The sequence below is a fragment of the Pogona vitticeps genome, chromosome 3 (assembly GCF_051106095.1).
Source record: "Pogona vitticeps strain Pit_001003342236 chromosome 3, PviZW2.1, whole genome shotgun sequence".
NCBI lineage: Eukaryota > Metazoa > Chordata > Lepidosauria > Squamata > Agamidae > Pogona > Pogona vitticeps.
The window spans coordinates 147,874,298-147,896,123 of record NC_135785.1 but is presented as its reverse complement, the minus strand read 5'-3'; the positions used below and the strand labels follow the sequence as shown (position 1 = coordinate 147,896,123).

The window sequence follows — 21,826 nt, the reverse complement described above, 5'->3', positions numbered from 1 at the left end:
GATTGACCTATTGATTACAGGCTGGCCAGAGATCATATGCTTGCTACTGGGCAGTATTCAAATGCTATAATTTAAGTGCAGTAGAAAAATCTCATAACACAGTATACACTACATGATAGCCAGTGGAAACAGACCGTAGCTAGTGTGGTGTGGCCAAATACCACAGGATTTAACAGCCAAACAAGTGTTGAGGTCCATGTGATTAAAATGTCATATCAATGGCAGCAAGAGACTGATAATCCATGAGGTTCGTTGCTGCACTGGATTAATGCACACTATTTGTTTCCCTCAATCTGCAATAGTTATGCCAACTTGTAAAAGAAAACAGGTACTGTGCCTTGTGTGAAGATTTTCTGTGCTGACAGTGGTAATTTTGATGGGCATACCTGAGAAGTTAGTTTGGTTTTGGTGGTTCATTTAGTTTTCAAGTAAATTTATTTATTAGCACAAATTGCCACGCCCAATGTGTATCTATAATTATCCCATGGAATATGCTGGGTACTAGCCGATCTCAAGATCCTCTTTTATTTCAAGCTACAGTGGTGAAATGTTTGAAGTGTTGTGGTGTCTGTGGTATATCTAAGGATCAAGTCTCTGTTTAATCCTGAAGCTAGCATAGTAGGGTTGCTTGGTCAGTGACATCCCATTTCCTGAGATTTCAGGGACAAATCCCAAGACCTTGTGGTGTCATAATAGGAGGATTGTTGTGATGTCAATCACAAGCCTCTTATTGTAATAACTGCAAATGGTGGGGAGGGAGCGAGGGAAGCAATTTAGAGTGTGATCAGTTTAAAGCACAACAGAGTAGCAATAGCAACTTTGGAGCATGCAAGGTAATGTAAAGAGAAGGGTGCTTCTGAGCATGTCCAAATGCAATTTCCGGAAGCCTGTCTCTGAATGTCTTTAACCTGGAATTTTTCTCACTGCAATTCTCCTCTCAGGGTTATTCTGATTTCAAGGAGATAATCTCTGATTCACTGCTATTAAGTGGGGCAAATTTATACCCCCTTAAAGGGGTATAAGAAAGCATCACCTCAAACTGTGCTTGGATCCTAAAATACATTTACAAAAATTGAGATAAATGGTTCTTATCTGTTATCTACTTTCACCCTATCTCCATGTTGTTCAGGAAAATCCCACGATCCTCTCTGTGGGAGAAGCAAATGACTAGAGGAGAGAGCAGGGGATGGAAATCTTTTCTGCTATGGATTTCCTTAATTAAGTCAGTTTATTTTAGGATCCAGCAAATGTGGGTCTTCAGCACCATTGCCCAGTCTTGCATCATAGCCATCTTATTTTTTTTCTCCACAGTTTTTACTCTCTTTTAATAGCTTCAGGTAGAGTGGCATAAATTATTGAGTTTATTATTGGCTTCTGGCCAGGGGTAGGGCAAGAGCTATGAAAAATTTGAGTACATTGTAAAAAACATTATTCCGGTAATTGTAAAATTTATGTCACAAATCATAAGATATTCAGATACGTTTGACAGATTAAATTTTATTTTAACAGGGGTGCCATTAGCATTAATGGCTGTGGTCAGAGCTGTAGTAAGATTTCAGCTGTGGAAGAAATAAAAAGCCAATTTTCTATTTTGACTATTCTTCTAGCAAGTTACAGGTTTAATGTTAACAAAGTGTTTATGTTATCAGCCCTAGTGTCACTGTGTTGGCAGCTTCTGAGGCTCAAGCACCATCAACTGGTCCTCCTTTCATTCTCAATAGGCTTTACTTTTTAATATTATATAACTATATCAATATGCGTATCTATACCCAACCACCACATTTATTCTTTTTTCTCCTACCTCTTCATTGCGTCCCTGTCATCTTCCCAGTCCATCTTCTTCACCCATTTAATAGAGGGATTTTAGGCCTAAGAACCCTATATTTTCCATTGACTGTGATGGTTGCAAGCATCTGGAAATTTCAGTCCTAGAAAGGTAATTTTCTATACTGTACTCTGTCCCAATACTGTGGTGTTGAGTGTTTTTGTGAAGGAGCAACATGACAGTTGTCATAGGGTTGTTGTTTTTAAAAAAGTGGTTATCTCTACATCCCCACAATACTCTAAAGGTAAAGGTAAAGGTTCCCCTTGACAATTTTTGTCCAGTCGTGTCCGACTCTAGGGGGCGGCGCTCATCCCGCTCTTCAAGCCATAGAGCCAGCGTTTTGTCCGAAGATAATCTTTCCATGGTCACATGGCCAGTGTGATTTAGACACGGAACACTGTTTACCTTCCCACCGAGATGGTACCTAGAGATGTACAAATTCCAGGGTGCTAGTGGAGAAAAAACAAATTATTGGGTTGTTTTTTTTAAAAAAAAAATCAGGTCCTATATCATAGATCTACTCAACCTGATAAAAAGTTCTGGGTGTTGTGACTTGAACTTGCAACATACATTGAATTTGTGACTTGATGGATATCAAATAGGGTACCAGCCTATGCTCTGACAGTTCTGACCAAATATGAACAACAGCAACAGTAGGAAGGAAGGACCCCTTGGAATACATTTTTTGTACTTTTGTAGTAACATTTGATCTCTAGACTAAGGAAACCAGAGATCTGCTTCCCCACCCCTTTCTCTTTACCCTGCCCTGGCCTTAGGGACACATTTTTCAGTTTTAGTTTCTGGTTCTCATTTTTAGAGTCTTAAATTAGTTTTGTTCTATTTCTGCATCAGTTTGGAATTTGTCCAGGAAGTACAAATGAAATGTTGTATACCTCTTCATCTGTGTTCCTCCTTGTGACGGTCCACCCAGTGTTCCCTGTTTGTTTTCCCCAAACCAAGGTTCACTCTGGCGACGTTTTCTCTTTCATTCGCTGCCACCAGTGGATATCCCTTATCCACACTTGCACAATACTTGTATCAGACACTTGCTGCCAACATAACTTGTTTATTTAGATTGAATTTGAATCACAGATTTTTTTAATCATTGTATAGAATCATTAAAACTTCTTATCTTTGGTTACACATTCATTTCTTCATTCATTTTATTGATTTATTATCTTTAACCAACTTATTAATAATATCAGTTCTCTGACTATCAATCTGACTGTTCAATTTCTCTTCTCCACACTCTCATTCCCTCTTTCACCTTCTCTCTCCCTCTAACTCCAACTCACTGCCTCCCTGACTCCGCCCCTCCTGTCCTCTCATAGGGCCCTGCACTTGAGCTTCAGCTATGAGTGACAGGAGTGATGTGGGTATTCCATCACACTCCTATTGTGACAATTTTTGCAAATAGTTTTCCCTAGCATAATGCATTCGTGTTAGAAATGTAAATCCTTGCTTGTCTCATTCTCATGTGGGAAAAGACCAAAAAAAAAATCCCTTTTTTTGCCTTTGCCTGAAAAGGGCAAGATTGCTGAGAGTCAAGTCTCAACCAGCAGCATTTGTGAGAATGATTTTTGTGGAAATAGTGCAACTTGCCCAAAGTATGTCAGATCTTGTCTTTTGAAACACCAAGTGGGTTGTTTGCATCTTTTTTGCTAATCACGAGTCCTTCAAGATATACTGTGAGTGTTTGTGCTTTGTTTCACAATGGGAAAATGCACTAGTTTTATACAAAGGCTTTTTGTGCAAATTGCAAAACTCTTGAGAGAGAAAACGGCCCTCTAGCCTCCTTGTACTACAGGGAAGAAATCCCATGGACATGAAAACTCCTCATGTTGTCATGCCAAGATGAATGAGCGATTTAGTATGTGTTCCTCAGATCCCAAATTTGTGTTCAGTGTTTGCATTTTTGGCCATATACTTCCATCATATCAATGTTGTTGTTGTTGTTTTGCCAGAGAGTAGCAATGGTAATGTAGCAAATGTGAAAATGGCAAAGCATCATAAAATGAAATGAAAATTTCCCACTGGAGTCACTGAAGAGGTGATCTTCCCAATCACTCATGCCATTATGCCCTTGTAACCTACATTAGGGCTGGCATTTCAAAATCTCCTCCTTCTACTTCTTCTACTCTGGTGACAGGTGTGACCAATATGCACAGTGCCTGTCATTGACACCAGGCCTTTCTGGATACTTAGAAACATTGATAAAAGGAGAATGTTCTAGGAATTTGGTTATTCCTTTAGTTACCAGACTATAAGGCAAACACACAAAGAGATCACCCCAGTCTCACCAAAAAACCTTCCTTGATTTGCACACAAAATTAGTACGTGGTATGATAAAATCACACTAGAAGCATTTAAAGTATGAAAAGTTAACTTTACTTACGGTACTCACGTGTCATTACAGTCAGAGGGGGGAAAAGAGGGAGAAATGGTGTCTCCAATCAGAAGCCCCATCAGACTTGTTACTTGGAGGATAGTCAGAGGAAGAGGAAAGAGCTGTCAACAAAACAATGAGCAAAAACAAACACAGAGGAAGCACGATGGAGTCTTACCTCAAATACCAGAGGCAGGGAAAAATGTTAGCAATCAGATTAGTGGTACAGAACAATAACATCAGGCTGCAAAAACCCCTCCCACTGACACCCAGTGTTAGTGCATGCAGGCTTGCTATTATCCCAACAGTGGGATGGTGGTAGCCATGGGAAGAGGTGGTGCATTCACCACACTGGTGTTTTGCTGCCTGAGGCAACCCCCTCATCCAGCATAACAAGTTCAAGCTGGCCCTTAGTCAGTTGGGACAAGGATGCTCACATTGCTAGTGGGAAAGCTTTTGTTGAATTATCCCCATTATTTCCATGCCTGCAAGTCCTTCCCATGATGCTCCAGTGATACAGCCATCATGTGGGAAATGTGGAATTGTACGGTGAGAACAATAGTAGTATCAGAGGCCGGAACAGATAGGTTTAGTGTGCTCATAAACTGTTTGATTATGTTGCATAAGTCCCAGGCATGTGAGACTGTACCAAATTTAACTGCAAAATCTTGCCAGTATGGAGCAAATGCAGGCAGGTGTGAGATTACAGCTGTAATAAAAAAGAGAATTGAATACTAGTGGTTGAATTTGTAGCAGGTGATTGGCTTGATTTATACAATATGGGCCACAAAAAAGAAAGAGACATAAGTCAGCATCTTTCGTCTCAAGCACTGTGGTTCGATGAGCTGCAGTAGGTCACTAAGAACCGCAGAATTAATTCTTGTTTGTGTCTGGTGTAGTGCTGGCACAGCACTTAATTCAATCAAGTTTCTCTATGGAGATACACTCTGGGGGCAAGAAAAAGCCAGTCAATTAAGTCTGATGCCCCTTACGCCATGCAATCTTTTCTGTAATTGCCCGAAGAATATCAAGTATATGGAATCTTCCAGGGTAACAATGAATGAATGAATGAATGAATGAATGAATGAATGAATAAATAAATAAATAAATAAATATTTTAAAAGAGCTGATTTGGAGAATTAAATGATTTGTTAATTAAGGAAATGTTAATTAATTAAGAAAAGTGGGGTGTTGAATTGTTCATAGAATTCACTGAAGTATGAAATCCATATTTTACATGGTGATTGTAACTTCTTGTCAAACCTTGTAGATGGAGAAACATTCAGCATAAATTCTTGAGCCATTTGTAACAGTTCTTCCGAGGAAGTAACAAGTTTAGGCCAAACGGCATCTCACTGCAAAGCTTTGTGACTCTGGACTCACCCATAACTATTTCTCTTTGGTAGTAGTATGTACCTTCAGATCAATGGCATGGCTGTGGACACACATGGTACCCCAGCATGCACACCTACTCATGGCAGACCAAGAAAAATGCTTTCTGAGTTCCTGTGTGCAAAATTCTCTCTTCTGCCTGAGATAAACTTTTATTGTCTTGGCTCATGGAAATGAATCACTTGAGAAGTTCTACTAGAACTTAGTACCTCTCACTTTATCATTAACATTATTTTAGCCAGTCTACACAACAGATACATACACAACACCACTGTGCAACTGCACAAATATTTAAGCACCATGTCATATTGAAAATCCATTGATTATTATGTTTACATGCTGCCTGTTCCAACCAGAACACACCACAAAATCTGCTGTCTACAATCTTCCTCTCAAACAAAACTGTATCAGCCAAGATCCACAACAGACAGTGTTATGTTGTGGGTCCAGACACGACAACTGCTTCCACATACAGTCCTTTATTCCAAAGATGACATGACATACACAAGACACACATTCAATTTTGTTGTTTAGTCGTTAAGTCGTGTCCAACTCTTTGTGACCCCATGGACCAGAGCATGTGACCCCATGGACCAGAGCATAGCAGGTCCTCCTGTCTTCCACTGTCTCCCCGAGTTTGGTCAAATTCATGCTGATAGCTTCGATGACACTGTCCAACCATCTTGTCCCCTGTTGTCTCTTTCTCCTCTTGCCTTCACATTTTCCCAGCATCAGCGTCTTTTCCAAGGAGTCTTCTCTTCTCATGAAGTGGCCAAAGTATTAAAGCCTCAGTTTCAGGATCTGTCCTTCCAGTGAGCATTCAGGGTTGATTTCCTTCAAAATAAATAGGTTTGTTCTCTTTGCAGCCCAGGGGACTCTCAAGAGTCTCCTCCAGCACCACAATTCAAAAGCATCAGTTCTTTGGTGGTCAGCCTTCTTTATTGTCCACCTCTCACTGCCATACATCACTACTGGAAAAACCATAGCTTGGATTATGCAGACCTTTGTCAGCAAGGTAATGTCTCTGCTTTTTAAGATGCTGTCTAGGTTTGTCATTGCTTTCCTCCGAAGAAGCAAGCGTCTTTTATTTTCGTGGCTGTCACCATCTGCAGTGATCATGGAGCCCAGGAATGTAAAATCTGTCACTGCCTCCATAGCTTCCCCTTCTATTTGCTAGGAGGTGATGGGACCAGTGGCCATGATCTTAGTTTTGTTTTGTTTTTGTTTGTTTTTTTGATGTTGAGTTTCAGACCATTTTGGCGCTCTCCTCTTTCACCCTTATTAAGAGGTTCTTTAATTCCTCCTCACTTTCTGCCATCAGAGTGGTATCATCTGCATATCGGAGGTTGTTGATATTTCTTCCGGCAATCTTAACTCCGGTTTGGGATTCCTTCAGTCCTGCCTTTCGCATGATGTATTCTGCATATAAGTTAAATAAGCCAGGGGACAATATACAGCCTTGTCATACTCCTTTCCCAATTTTGAACCAATCAGTTGTTCCATATCCAGTTCTAACGGTTGCTTCCTGTCCCACATATTGATTTCTCAGGAGATAGACAAGGTACTTCTGGGAGTTCTTGGCCCACATATTGCTGAAGCCTACCTTGTAGGATTTTGAGCATAACCTTGCTAATGTGTGAGATGAGTGCAATTGTAGAGTAGTTGGAGCATTCTTTGGCACTGCCCTTCTTTGGGATTGGAATGTAGACTGATCTTTTCCAATCCTCTGGCCACTGCTGAGTTTTCCAAACTTGCTGGCATATTGACTGTAGCACCTTAACAGCATAATCTTTTAAGATTTTAAATAGTTCCACTAGAATGCCATCACCTCCACTGGCCTTGTTGTTAGCCATGCTTTCTAAGGCCCACTTGACTTCACTCTCCAGGATGTCTGGCTCAAGGTCAGCAGCCACACTGTCTGGGTTGTCCAGGACATCCAGATCTTGCTGTTATAATTCCTCTGTGTATTGTTGCCACCTCTTCTTGATGTCTTCTGCTTCTGTTAGGTCAGAAGCCTACCATTTTTGTCATTTATCATGTCCATCTTTGCATGAAATGTTCCTTTAATAGCTGCAATTTTCTTGAACAGATCTCTGGTTTTTCCTTTTCTATTATTTTCTTCTATTTCTTTGCACTGTTCATTGACGAAGGCTCTCTTGTCTCTCCTTGCTATTCTTTGGAAGTCTGCATTTGATTTTCTGTAACTTTCCCTATCTCCCTTGCATTTTGTTTCCTTTCTCTTCTCTGCTATTTCTAAAGCTTTGATGGACTGTCACTTTGCTTTCTTGCATTTCCTTTTCTTTGGGATGGTTTTTATTGCTGCTTCCTGTACAATGTTACAAGCCTCCAGCCATAGTTCTTCAGGCACTCTGTTCACCAAATCTAGTTCCTTAAATCTGTTCTTCACTTCCACTGTGTATTCATAAGGGATTTGGTTTAAATCCGGGGTCTCAAAACATGCGGCCCGGGGGCCATTTGTGGACCGCCGGATGATAGTTTGTGGCTCCCGCCTTGCCTGCCCCCCTGAAGTGCCCATGTGTCAAGAGTTGAAAAAGTCTCACCTCGCTTGCCAGCTCTCCCCCAGGACAGCACCTCTTGCACTCTCCATCCGGATCTGCAGCCTGTCTCCCCCCCGAAGTGCCCACGCATCCTCTGCTGTCAAGAGTTTAAAAAAGTCTCACCTCGCTCGCCGTCTCTCTCCAAAGACAGTGCCTCTTGCACCCTCCATCCAGAACTGCAGCCTGCCAGCCACCTCGCCTGTCTGCCGGCGAGGCGCACTGCTGGCCCTTTCCCTGAGCACTCGAGCCACCGCTGAGCAATGCCTGAGAGTGGAGCTCGCTCCCGGCCCATCCTTTAAGAGCGCCCCCAACAGTGCAGCCAACAGCAGCTGCCACCGCCGCCTCTTCCAGGGAAGCGGCTCTCTGGCTCTCTTTCTCTCTCGGCACCCCCAGCACCAGCCCGGCCAGCAGCCGCCTCAGCACCCGGCGGTGCTTCCTCCTCCTCCTCTTCGTCCTGCTTCAGCCACCTTAGCTCTGGAGGCTGCCTGGGCCCACCTCGCAAAGTTTGCTCCCCTGTTGTGTTGGGGGTAGCTGCTGCTGCTGAGTGTGCCTTTTTTTTTTTGAGTGGGAGACTTCAGATGAAGGTTGATGGACCTTCGTGTGTGTTTGAGGGCTCACGCACCCCTCCTCCTCCTCCTCAGAGCCCCAACCGGGCTAAGGAAACTCCTGGGTGGCTTTTTGGGCTCTTGCTCTGCTTGGCAGAAAATCTGATGCAGCCCAGCCTCAGCCAGACTCTGCCTCCAGTGGCCCCCAGGTAAATTGAGTTTGAGACTCCTGGTTTGGATCATACCTGACTAGCCCAGTGGTTTTTCCTATTTTCTTCAGTTTAAGCTTGAATTTTGCTATAAGAAGCTGATGATCAGAGCAACAATCAGTTCCAGGTCTTGTTTTTGCTGACTGTATAGAGCTTCTCCGTCTTTGGCTGCAGAGAATATAATCAATCTGATTTCAGTATTGCCCATCTGGTGATGTCCATGTGTAGAGTCACCTCTTATGTTGTTGGAAAAGAGTGTTTGTGATGACCAGCTTGTTCTCTTGACAAACTCTATTAGCCTTTGCCCTGCTTTGTTTTGAACTCCAAGGTCAAACTTACTTGTTCCTTTTATCTCTTGACTCTCTACTTTACCATTCCAATCCCCTATAATGAGAAGAACATCTTTCTTTGGTGTCAGTTCTAGAAGGTGTTGTAAGTCTTCATAGAACTGGTCAATTTCAGGGGCTCATCTTCCAGCGTCATATCTTTTAGCCTTTTGTTTCTGTCCATGGCAAAGACACTGGAGTGGTTTGCCAGTTCCTGCTCCAGGTGGATCATGTTTAGTCAGAACTCTCCACTATGACCTGTCCATCTTGGATGTCCCTGCATGGCATAGCCCATAGTTCCTCTGAATTACTCAAGCCCCTTCACCATGACAAGGCAGCACTCCGTGAAGGGATTCAATAAACACATTCAATAAATACCCATAACTCCATCCCACAATCAAACCCTCTATGCATCACCTCATTACAAGATGTAATTCTCCTACAGCTGTCAGAACCGTCCTTTAAAATGCCCGATACACCACACCCCTCCCCCCTAAGACAAGATTGTACCCAGTTACAACCATAGTCTTGCAAATAATGGGGAGGTGCGTCTTAACCAGTGGTGGGATTCAAATAAATTAACAACAGGTTCTATGCCCGAACGGCAAATAAATAAATAAATAAATAAATAAATAAATAAATAAACAAACAAACAAATAAACAAACAAATAAATAAATAAATAAATAAATAAATAAATAAATGCATGCATGCATGCATGCATGCATGCATGCCCAGGACAGTGGGATCCAATGAGAGTTTCTTCTACAGTGGTTTCCCTACTGCCTATCATCATAACTACTTCTCACATGATTAAGATATCTGGATAAGTATATCTGTTTGGGCATGCCGCTGCTGTTAACCTCACCATGGGCATGTGCCAAACACACACCCACACACAAACACACACCTCACAGTGGGTGCTTATGACCAGGTTTGACAGAGAACTGACACATCTCTCCTTCCCTTTACCTCCTATTTCATCCTATAGCTCACCAGTAAAAATTGCTTCCATCCCCTTTCCTGCTCCTGAAATGACTGATAGCCCTGCTTGTTGTTACCTGGAGTCTACCTTTGCACACCTGTTGAGTTCTTCTCCCCCCCCGCTTCCTTCTGGCTTGGAAGGTATGGTCTCTTTTCAATCTGTTGCCACTCCACCTCAACCCCACCACCTCAATCAGTCCAGAACATTGCCAAAGAGCCCGAAAAACCCACAACAGCCAATATCAACAAATGCTTGATTAGTATGTTCTCATGTATGTCTTTTCTGGAGAATGCTGCCTTCTCATGATGGTCCCTCCCCCTCGGAGTCCCTCCGGCCCCCACCCACCCCCCATGTTGACCTGTGGTCAAGATGCGTCTGAATGTCTGGAGAGAAGAGTTTCAATTCCCCTTATCTATTGATACGTTTATGTGTTTTCCTTTCTTGGCCCTGGATATATGGCCTTCAAGAATAGTAAGTCTTACTAGTGTTAAAATACTGATAGCTGTCTTCCTCCTTCTAACAGAGTGGGCCATCTCTGTGTGCCATTTGTCTCCTGAAATTGTCAGTTTTGGGGCAGAAGGAAGAGTTCTTTGTTACTCTAAATGAGGCTTGGAGGTTTCATCTCTTTGTGGTGTGAGTGACTTTTCTATTGCATACCTTGCTTGCGTGGATCAGTGAGACTGTCACTGGTTCATGCATTGGATATTCTCTGGGATTTAAAAAAAAACTGTTTCTAGGCAGAGCAACAGTCTTATGTGGTACCTTTAACTTGAAAAAAATCATAGTAAAACAAGGACGGTTGTTTGTTTGATTGAAGTGGTCTCACCCCAAAACTTTTTCCCTCTGTGTCCTGCCCTCATGCCTTGTCAATCACACACACCCTCTGCCTCGAGGCCATGAGCTTTCCTCCAGTGACATCAAGGACTCATCCTCCCCCCTTTTCCCCCAGTGACACCTCTGCTCTTTCCAGGGCTTTATATCTCTCACCCATATCCCACCTCAGACGGCTCAGTGTGGAGTGGGAAGGGAGGCAGTTAATTGTGCCCCCTCCCCTTCGCTCGTCGCTGGTCACCTGGCCCCTCCTCCTTCATTCATCTCAGGCCAACAAACGGTTCTAAGAACCAATAGTACATTTAGGAAGCGGTTCTATAGAATAGGTGAGAACCTGCTGAATCCCACCTCTGGTCTTAACCCATTATCTTCAGCCTGCCTACTGGGACCCAATGGATCAGGATGTTCCAACGTTGATGCCTCTGCACATTCCCCAGTATCATTACCCTCTGGTCTTAACACTGTTAGTGGATCTATAACAGGTTGTGGCACAATCTCTGCTGTCCAGGATGCCCCGGCTTCTGGTATGTCTGTGTCTGGGTCATCCTCAGCTGCTTGCATCCTTGGCCATCTCTGCCACAGCTGATCCAGATGACATCACAATTCCTGGCCTTCAGGCATTGTTACTTGATATGACACCAGCCCAGTTGGCATAGCTATTGTTGCTGGCACCCAATCAGGGCCCCTATCATAATTACAGGTATAAGTCAGATCCCCAGGATGAAAATCCCACACTTTCCCCCCTACTTGTTGGGATTCTTCTACTGACATGTCTGGGTGCAACCTATGAAGGATCATAGTCAGCCTTCTATTCATTAAAAGCTCCACTGGACTATGCCCTGTTGTAGAGTGGGGTGTAACATGTTGTTGCAACAACAATGCTGCCAGCCGGTCTTGCCAGTTCCCTTTAGCCAGCCGGCGGAGAGTGTCTTTCACTGTCCTTAACATTCTGTCTGCTTCTCCATTAGTAGACGGATGAAATGGAGCTGATGTCACATGCCAAATAGCAATATCTCCCATAAACTGCTGAAATTCTGCTGACATAAACTGAGCCCCATTATCTGAAACAATAGTGTCCAGCAAATCATGTGTTGCACAAAGCTTCCGAAGTGTATGAACAACAACAGTTGTGCACATACTGGACACAGGGACTACCTCCAACCATTTAGAAAAAGCATCCACTACAATGAAGAATACTTGCTCTTGAAAGGGACAAGCAAAATCTATGTAGAGTCAGGACCAAGGGCCTCATGCCACCTCCCATGTATGAATGGGATCCTGTGCTAGCGATCGTCTTGACTCTTGACACATCCGACAAGAACGAACCCATTCTTCAATGGTCTTATCCATCTTAGGCCACCAAACATAACTATGGGCTAGTGCCTTCATATGCACTATACCTGGGTGGCTGACATGTAGTGCCTCAAGCACTTGTTGTTGCAACCTGCTTGGAATAACAACTTGGCTCCCCCATAGCAAACAATCTTTGTGCGCTGAGAGTTCATTCTGTGTACAACTAAATGGTGGGAACTTTTCCATCATTCGGCCCTCTGGCCATCCCTTCTACACCCAAGTAAGGACATGGGCTAGCATGCAGTCCTTAGCTGTGTGAGCTGCTACATCAGTAACCCACACTGGGGGCCGAGACAACGCTTCCAGTAATAACACATGGTGAGCTGGTGCCAGATCAATAGCTGGATATGGCAGCAGAAGTCGACTGAGAGCATTGGCGCGACCTAACACTCAGGCTGATACTAGAGCAGAATCAAACTAGCAGAGAAGACCAAAGTTTCATTAGAAACCAGTTTATATTGCAAAAGCATTAGCATTCAAGAACATATTCAAAGATCATGGCAGTTAAATAAAATAACTATTTTCCCTTTAAAATAATAAAATACTAAGCTGAACTGCAGAGGCTATGGTGGGCTTTAGTGGGCTAGCCCCCACATCTTGCTTTCTCCTTTACTTACATCCTCACTGCTTCAAGCTACATGCTTATACCATCATGAGAACAGAATCCATCATCAGGAGTCATTGAACACAATTGAACATCATCAGTCATCCATCATTAGTAAGAGATAAGAGATACATTCACATAACCCATTTTCCATTTTCTACCCTCCTAACTCCTCCCTTCTTCTTGGCCTTTCTGGCTGTTAACCAATTAACTTTTTAGAGTTTGTACCCTCTCTCTCCACCCCCTATTCCCATGAGAGTGCAGGTGCTGTTATCTCTTCTTCAGTTAGCTTGGAATGTTGAGTCTTCCAGGGCCTTTCGATATGGCCTTCAAGATATCTCATTCCTGGCTGTAACAATCTGCAGAAAAACACTCTCGGGATGCTCAGAAAAACACATCCCAAAGTCCCTTAAATTATCACCACACAGAACCTATCTGACTCCATTTTACATTTCTCTGACTACATATCCGATCACCATGACACGCTTCTAACCACATATCTCAAGATCATGACACACCACCCTTTAGAGTTCAAAAATCAAGGGTTATATTGGATTACATGTGATGTTTTTTTTTTTTAATTAGCTGCTGACTTGCCAGGCCCCTTGTAAAAAATCATGCCGACAAGCAATTTCTAACGTTAAGGTGAGAAATGGTCTTGCAGCTTGTCCTTGATGACTGAAAATGTGATGTTTTTTAAAGGGGTCGGAGTGCACAACGCTCTCACTATCTCAAAAACAGGCAGCCCACAAGTGCTGTGAAAAGTAGCTCTAACAGTCTCTGGTTTAATTATTTTGTTAACAGCAAGGTAAAACTCAAACCTTGATATGTAAATTTCCCAGTCTGCAACAGCTGGGTCAAAGGGCTCCAAATATCCCCGGGTAGCCATTTCCGCAGCTCGTCCTTCACTTCTCCAACCGTTAGCCCACAGACAGGTAATTAACTCAGTCCAACATTTCCTCTGCAGGCAAGCAAAATCCCATCCTTCTTGCTAGTGTTATGTTGTGGATCCAGACATGACAACTGCTTCCACATACGGTCCTTTATTACAAAGATGACATGACAGACACAAGATACATATTCAATAAATACTCATAACTTCAACCCCCAATCAAACCCTCTAGGCATCACCTCATTACAAGGTCCACCTGTTTCCTACAGCTATCAGACACCTCCTTCAACGTGCCTGATACACTACAGACAGTTCTTGAATTGCAATGCTGTGAGCACCACTGCCAGTCCCAGCTGTTGGGGCACTAGGCATTCTCTCCTCTGTCTGGCCATCCATAGGATCCAGACATGGAGGGTTGATGCAGTGCCAAGTTCATTGGGAGGGATGGAGGATTTACAGTCCTGGTTTCTTCACTGATAACTCCCCCTCCCCCAAGTTCCATCTATGACGTCCAGTTCCTGTAGCCAACCCTGGGCATGCTGTGTCTTTTTGGAGTCCCCAGTTGGCTTCACTGGGGATGAGCAGAATAAGAACCACGGAGCTGCCAACAGTCCCTACCCCAATCCTAGCCCCTTTCAGGGATGATTTACTGGGATGTCCCCACCTGCAACTGCTGCAGCCACTCTCACTCATGTTGGCAACTGCCATCTCCAGTGCCCTTTGTTTGTGGATGTTGGAGCTGGGACAGGTGGTGGTGGCAGCACAGGGTCTTGTTGACTGCAGTCGGGATGCCTCTGTTCGGGTCCACAGCATCTGAGAGGGGGATAAATCTTGATAATCCCTTTGGGCATCAGAAGCTCTATCTAGTTCCCCTTCCAGGGTTCTTTCTTGAAGACATACTCAAAGAGGTCCTCCATAATATATGTGGGCACCAAAGCCTCCTCCTTAGTGTTGGCCCAGTGCTCCTCCTCTCCCCCTGCCCAGACCTTGGATTCCTGCCCTTCTTCCTCCTCCCAACCCCCTCTGCCTGGCTCAGGTGTGGATCCTCAACTCTTGCAGCACCAATCCCCGACCCAGTCTCCAGGTTCACTTTAAAGGAGTTTTGAAAGGAAGATGTGGGTGACATCTCTCTCTCTCTCTCTCTCTCTCTCTCTCTCTCTCTCTCTCTCTCTCTCTCTCTCTCTCTCTCTCTCTCTCTCTCTCTCTATCTATCTATCTATCTATCTATCTGTCTATCTATCTATCTATCTCTCTATCTATTTATCTATCTCTCTATCTCTCTATCTCTCTCTCTATCTATTCAAACGAACCTACTCTGGGTGGCTTACAGTCCGAGCAATATAAAACAAGCATTAAAACAGACAATATCCAAACTAGAAAGAGATGTAAACAAAGTCCAAGATGGGAAAACACAGGGAACTAAGTGATGGAAGGGGGGAAGGCCTGCTTGAAGAGCCAAGTCTTCAGCTTGTTCTTAAAAACTCCCGGCAAGGGTGCCAGGCGAATCTCAGGGATCGAGATGTTCCAAAGATCTGGGGCCACTGCCGAGAAGGCCCAGTTTCTCTCCTTCTGGCCCTCTCTCAGGGTCAAGCCTGTCAGCCTCCCAGCCTGGCAAGATCAAGTGACACAAGTAGAGCTAGGTGGGAGCAGGCGCTCTGCCAAGTATTGAGGTCCTAAACCGTTTAGGGCTTTATATGTAATCATTAATACCTTGAAGTCAATGCAGAAACAAATGGGCAACCAGTGTAAGGCCGCTAGAGTAGGGAAAATGTGATTATATTTTTTCACCCCATTTAATAGTCTGGTGGCCACGTTCTGGACCATTTGTAGTTTCCACATCAATCTCAAGGGCAGCCCCACATAGAGCACATTAGAGTAGTCTAATCTCAAGACTACGAGTGCATGGACCAGAGTGGTAAGTTCCAGTGTGAATTTAGAAGCTTAAACACAAACTGGGGCTTTCCAGCAAACTATAATGTTTGTGTATAGTGTTGTGTATAGCCAAAAACATCCTTTCAGTGGCAAAATTCTAGCTTTAGCACTTTTCTGAGATCAAGCATCACTGTCTCAACACTTCAGTGATTGTATGTCACCTGATAGATCTTTTGCATTAGCTAATTACTTGTTCACTGGAGGTGTAGGTAATCAATACCACAAATATTCCCTGTGTTCACAATGTTATTGACACTTTTAAAACTTCATTAACTGTCCATGTATCACATTTCGCTTGGCCCCTACTCCCACAACCACCTACACCATGAATGTAAGCCATATATAAACCTAAATATTGTCCTCCATATGCCTGAGTAAAAGGATTAAAATCTGTGAAAACTCACACTGAAATAAATATGTGGGTCTTAAAGGTGTCACAGTGCTTTCCATTTGTGCTTGTAACAGTGTTGCATATCGTGCAGTTAACATTTGGATATCATATCATTTCAGCCTCAGCGATTCCAAAATTGTTTTGAAAATGCCAGCTCAAGTCGCAAGAGCTTGCTTCATCTCTTCCAAGAACTTCAGTGTTTTAGGGAGGTGGTGAACATAATGGGCTACGTTCACAAAATGTAAAAGGATGAGCCCACATCATAGCAGATCAAAGCTGAGCAAGATCTGGTTCCCAACAATCTTAGTGCCCTCATTGGCTGCTACAGCCAGTAAGTGGGCCACCAAAATGCAGTGCTGTACTTACGTCAGGCTTCATTCTTTTCTTCTGGAAGGGAAGAAGGTGCTCCAGTTTGCAATTCTGTAGGACTGTGTTGGCACTCTGCCCCCCTCCAACATGATAGGGGTTTTCTGTTTTTTCCTGCTCAATTTCTGCACCAACTGGGAACCTAGGTAGCAGCTGCCACTTTTCAGAAATGGGGATGTGTCACCCCCATCATGAGCTGAGGAGTACCAATGTTCACCCCTCATGGATAATGAGGAAATGGGCCAGTTTTGTGATACAGCAGTTACAGACTAATTGGAGAATGCACAGACGTAAATTAGATATAATACATGGAGACAGAGAGTTGGATTGTTCCTTCTGTTCTGCCCAGCTTGTATGCAGAATCTTGTACACAGCATGCACATTTTACACACGTAGTGCTCAGTCCATAAGAAACAAACAATATGTAGTAGTTGGAGTTGGTACTCCTGTCACTCTTTGCAATGCTTATTTGGGCACAATTTAAGCTAGCTTCGGGAGTTTAGACACTGAAACACCCTGTATTACCTAATGGATTATGACATAAAATTTTTGCCTCTCTTGATTCTTTCAGATTTTTGGCTGCTTCTGATGCCATTGATCATGGTACATTACTTACCACCTCTTCATGCTGGGATTAGGAAATGTGGTGATGTAGTGATTCCAGTCATACCTGCAGAATTAATAACAAAATGTAAAATTAAGTGATTTCTGCTCGACCTCATAGCATTTGGACTCTGAGGAGTCCTGCAAGGTTCTTTCTTATTCCCCATATGCCTTAACATCTGTATGCTCACTCACAGTTTTGGAATGAGGTGTCAGTAGGCTGATGACAACCAGATCGGTTTCCTTTCTCAACTGAGTCAGGTGTGTCTGTCAAGTTGCAGAACTATTTTCTGAATGGGTTAATGGGGAGAATCAGGGCTAATAAACTGAAGCTGAATCCTGACTACATAAAAGCACTGCTGGTAGGTTGTTCTGTGCCTCAGAAATCAATGCCATGCTATGCCTGTGAAATAATAGGTAAGCGGTACAATGCTACCCCTTATCTACAATTGTTAATGGAAGGCCAAGCGACCATGAAGGATCTTTTACCAGCTTTAACTATTTTTCCAGTCATTACCATTCTTGGACATTCTTGCTTTGGTAAACCTCCAGCTGGAGCGCAGTAGAGCTGCGCATAAAGGCAAATGGGAAGCTTCAGTTTTTTCAGAATTCCCAATATGGGAATTCTGTCGGTTTTTGCTAGGCAGTGTTTACAGAGGATCTTAATTATATTGTACAACAAAACCACAACTATTGGAACACCCTATGACTGAGAAATTTCTTTCAATGTAATCCTTTATGGATTGTCATCCACTTTTTTTCATACACATTCAGTAATTATATTGACTACATATTTATTTCTCAGCACAGTTCACCCTTATTTTTAAAATCTGAATTGGCTTGCTACCCAAATATCCTGTAAGGGGGTGTCTCCTCATATAAGAGGCTTGTCAGGTGCCCTTGTTTGAAGAAATGTGTTATGTCTGTACAAAAGAAACAGCTTTATCTGTGGTGGTACCTTGGTTTTAGAACACTCTCTCTTAGGGTGCTCGATTGGCATTGGGGCCAGTTTAAGACATACTTAGCAATACTTCTAATTACCTTGACAACTTTCACACTATCACTAGTGAATGAGATTGCAGAGATCTAAGTATCTCTTCATTCTGGGGAAAAATGGCACTCGCTAATACATTGGCTTTTGGCTTATCTCCCTGCTATAAGAAACAGAAAACAAAAGAAAAAGGCTCAGCTTTCAGAGATTTGTATCAGCCGGAGCAGCACTTACACCGATGTGCAAGCAGCTCATTTCACATGGGCAAATGCTTTGTTACATATTTATCAGGAAGGACAGTGGAATTTTCCCCTCCTTGTAAGCAGGGCTAAACATTTCTGACAAGCAGAGTACAGCACTGATTGGAAACTCACCGTTCATGTAATAACCAAGCATTTTAATTTCAGGAGCTGAAGAATTGGTTCCCTCTTGTAGATTGCCCTGAAGAAAAGCAATCCTGTCAAATACACTGGCACAGTGCATCAAGAGATTTATCTATGGCCTTATTTTCTCAAAAACTTTATTGCTTTTCCACTGCAGTTCCTTAGTATAACATAAACACTAATTAAACCTTTCATTGCATTCTTCCTCACAATAATGTTGGGTTTGACATGCCTGACAAGAAATCAGCTGTTGTCAGTGGGAATGTGTGATAGCCAAACTTGCCAGTAAGGTGTACTGGGTGAAGCAGGAATGAGTTGTACAAGATTATACACAGAGAATCAGTAACGAAGATTCAGAAAACAGAACTGTACTGCTGTAGTTCCTCTTGGACCTTGTCCCTAAATTATGGCACCACTGTCCCCTCTTGGTGGTGGTGGTATGGCAACCATTTTTAGCCAAGAAATTCTTCTCTTCCCAGTACTTCTACCCCATTTATTTTCCCATGAATTTTATCTCTGTATTCTTCATTTTTCGTTATATGACCGAACTAGCGTAGCTTTCTACATTTCATTTGTTTTACGATTTCCATCTCTTTATTCATTTGCCTTAATACTTCTTCAGTGGACACCCTTTTAGCCCATGAAATTCACAGCATCTTATGCTTTATGTAGATGTCTGACATTCCTATCTTTTTTATGTTAGCCTGTTCTAAAGCCCACGTGTCCATGGCATACAGGAGAACCAAGAATACAGAGCATTGTACAATGCATGTTCTAAAAACCAATTTTACATTTTTGTTGCACATTAATTCTGCATCTGAAAGAAGGTTCTCCGGGCCATTTTTATTGATCCCACTATTAATCTAACTAAATTCCAATATTTGCCAGCATGTTTTACATTTTCATTTTTTGATCTTTGACTGGATTTCTTTGATTGTTTGCTTTTTACTAGCTTGAACTGTTTTCTTACCATTCATTTTAGACACTGTTTAATATGTACTTCATTGACTTTATTGAGTAACTTTTGCAGACCATCTAAATCATCAGCTAGTAATACAGATATTGCTGCATATCAGATGCTATTAATAATTTCTCAAATGACATTGTCATTTGAATCAACAAGTGCTTCTCAAAAGGTGTTTGTGGATTGCTGATTGAAATGATGAGAGTACACGGCTTGGTTGTACTCTCCTTCATCACTCTGTGTTCTCTCTCACCTGATGCCCCCCTGCAGGCCCAAGTATGTAAAAATAAATATTTCTCATGTTTGAGAATTTATTTGAAAAGACCCATGAAGCCCTCCTTCCATGTCAAACTGTACAGTGGATAGGTGCAGAACAGAGGTTCTCAACCTTGGCTAAGCCAGGTTGAACGGCAATTCCCAGAAGCCTTCACCATCAGGAGGGCTGAGGTTTCTGGGAGTTGCAGCCCAAGAACACCTGGGTTACCCAAAATTGGGAACCACTGGTGTAGACGGAAGGCAGAGATTATATTTCCTCATGTATATTATCCCCCTTTTAACCCTTTGCATGTTCAGTGTACAATGGTGGCTCGCAAGACGAAAACAATTCTTTCTGCGAGTCCCTTCGTATCATGAAAACGATCGTCTTGCGAAGCACAGTTTCCCATCGGAATGCATTGAAATTGCCTTAGATGCATTTCTATGAAACACCTTGAAAGACGAATGCCATTTTTTTGTCTTGAAAGCATCACTGCAAGACAAAAAAAATCGTCTTGCGAAGCACGGCCATAGGAAAAACTGTCTTGCGGAGTGCCTAGAACATCGCAAAACACTTTCATTTAGTGAGTTTTTCATGGTGCGAGGCGTTTGTCTTGCGAGGCACCACTGTACTATGAAAGAGCCTAAACCTATGGAGAGCATAGGCCAATACTGAGGGACAGTGGAAATGTATCCATATTTTTGAGGTGTATATTTGAATTTGTTTGTTTGTTTATTTATTTATTTATTTATTGCATTTTTTCCTGAGGTTTCTTTAAATCATTATATTGAAGAGAAGCATTCATCAGCCTTTGGCTAAGCATTGCTTTGAGTTCCTCCAACATATTAAGACCCGGCCGCAGTTCAGTGTTGTGCTAATGCCTCATCACTAGTGAGGTGGAACATTCTTCCCCCCTCTACTTTCTCCTTCTTGTGCAGCCTTCCAAGCCACCTAAAGACCAGCTCATGGGAGCAAGCTCCCAGCCTTCATGAACAAGTTTGGGCAGTTCTTCCTCCCCTGTTTCTGATGATTGAAGCTGTATTCTCAGTGGAAACAGGCTATTGGATCCTGTCCATCACTGGGATTTTACTTTCTGAACTTAAAATGGTGACCCCTGGAGGAAGAGATTACCAAAAGAAGAACGCCCATATACCACAGATTCTTTAAAACAGACTTAATATATGTTTCATGTGTTGACTACCACTTCTGCTCATTCACTAGCCATGCCTCATGTCTGAAGTAATTTATGTAAGACCTCTGGCCGTGAAAGATAATCACCCTCCACAGCACTTTGTATTATTCCTCTTTAAAAAAATGTATGTGGCTGTGGATGAAATAAGAAACAGTAATCTTGAAAATGGAGGTAGCATGTATATAGCTTTAAAGGTAACACTGTATCTTCTTGATGAACTCCTATTAAACATCATTCAATTTTGTCTCATCACAACATGTCTCCTCTTTATATTGACCTTACTAGACATATTCAATACCACAGCAGCTCTTCCTTTTCTATCTCTTTTATTGCACGCTATATATTTCTAGTTTTTAGCCCCAAATGATGTCTTTTGTTTATCATTACCATTGCCTGTTCAGAATGTCCATTCTTCTTCTTTACATGCTGTCATGTAAAAAGGAGCATTTACATTTATGTGTAGATGACAAAGTTCACGTAGATAGCTGTGGCACCTTTATTTCCCACATAGGATTTCTGCTTGCTTCCGCTGCTGAAAGTAACTGTGGTCCTCTCTCCCTGTCTCATTCTGTCTTGGCTAAGCAGTGACTTGGGACTTCTGGCTAAAATAAGACTACAGAACAACCCTTGAAGACATAGGGAGCTATTTTGGAAGGAGGGTATATTTATATGTAAGGAAATACAAGGTCTTTAGCAGCAACTAGCAGTTCTTTGAGATACAAAACTCAAGTCCTTTCAAAGGATTGTTGTTGTTGGAAGCCAAATTGCTTCCAACTTATGGCAACCCTATGAATGAGCAATCTCCAAAATGTTGTGTCCTCAACAGCCCTGCTCAATTCTTGTA

General features: G+C 42.6%; 1 protein-coding gene across 2 annotated transcripts in view; it reads left to right on the top strand.

Moving 5' to 3' along the window:
* Positions 1-21,826, top strand: part of GPC6 (glypican 6) — a 999,214-nt gene that overhangs the window by 257,102 nt on the left and 720,286 nt on the right. The gene's annotated exons all lie outside the window — the stretch shown is intronic.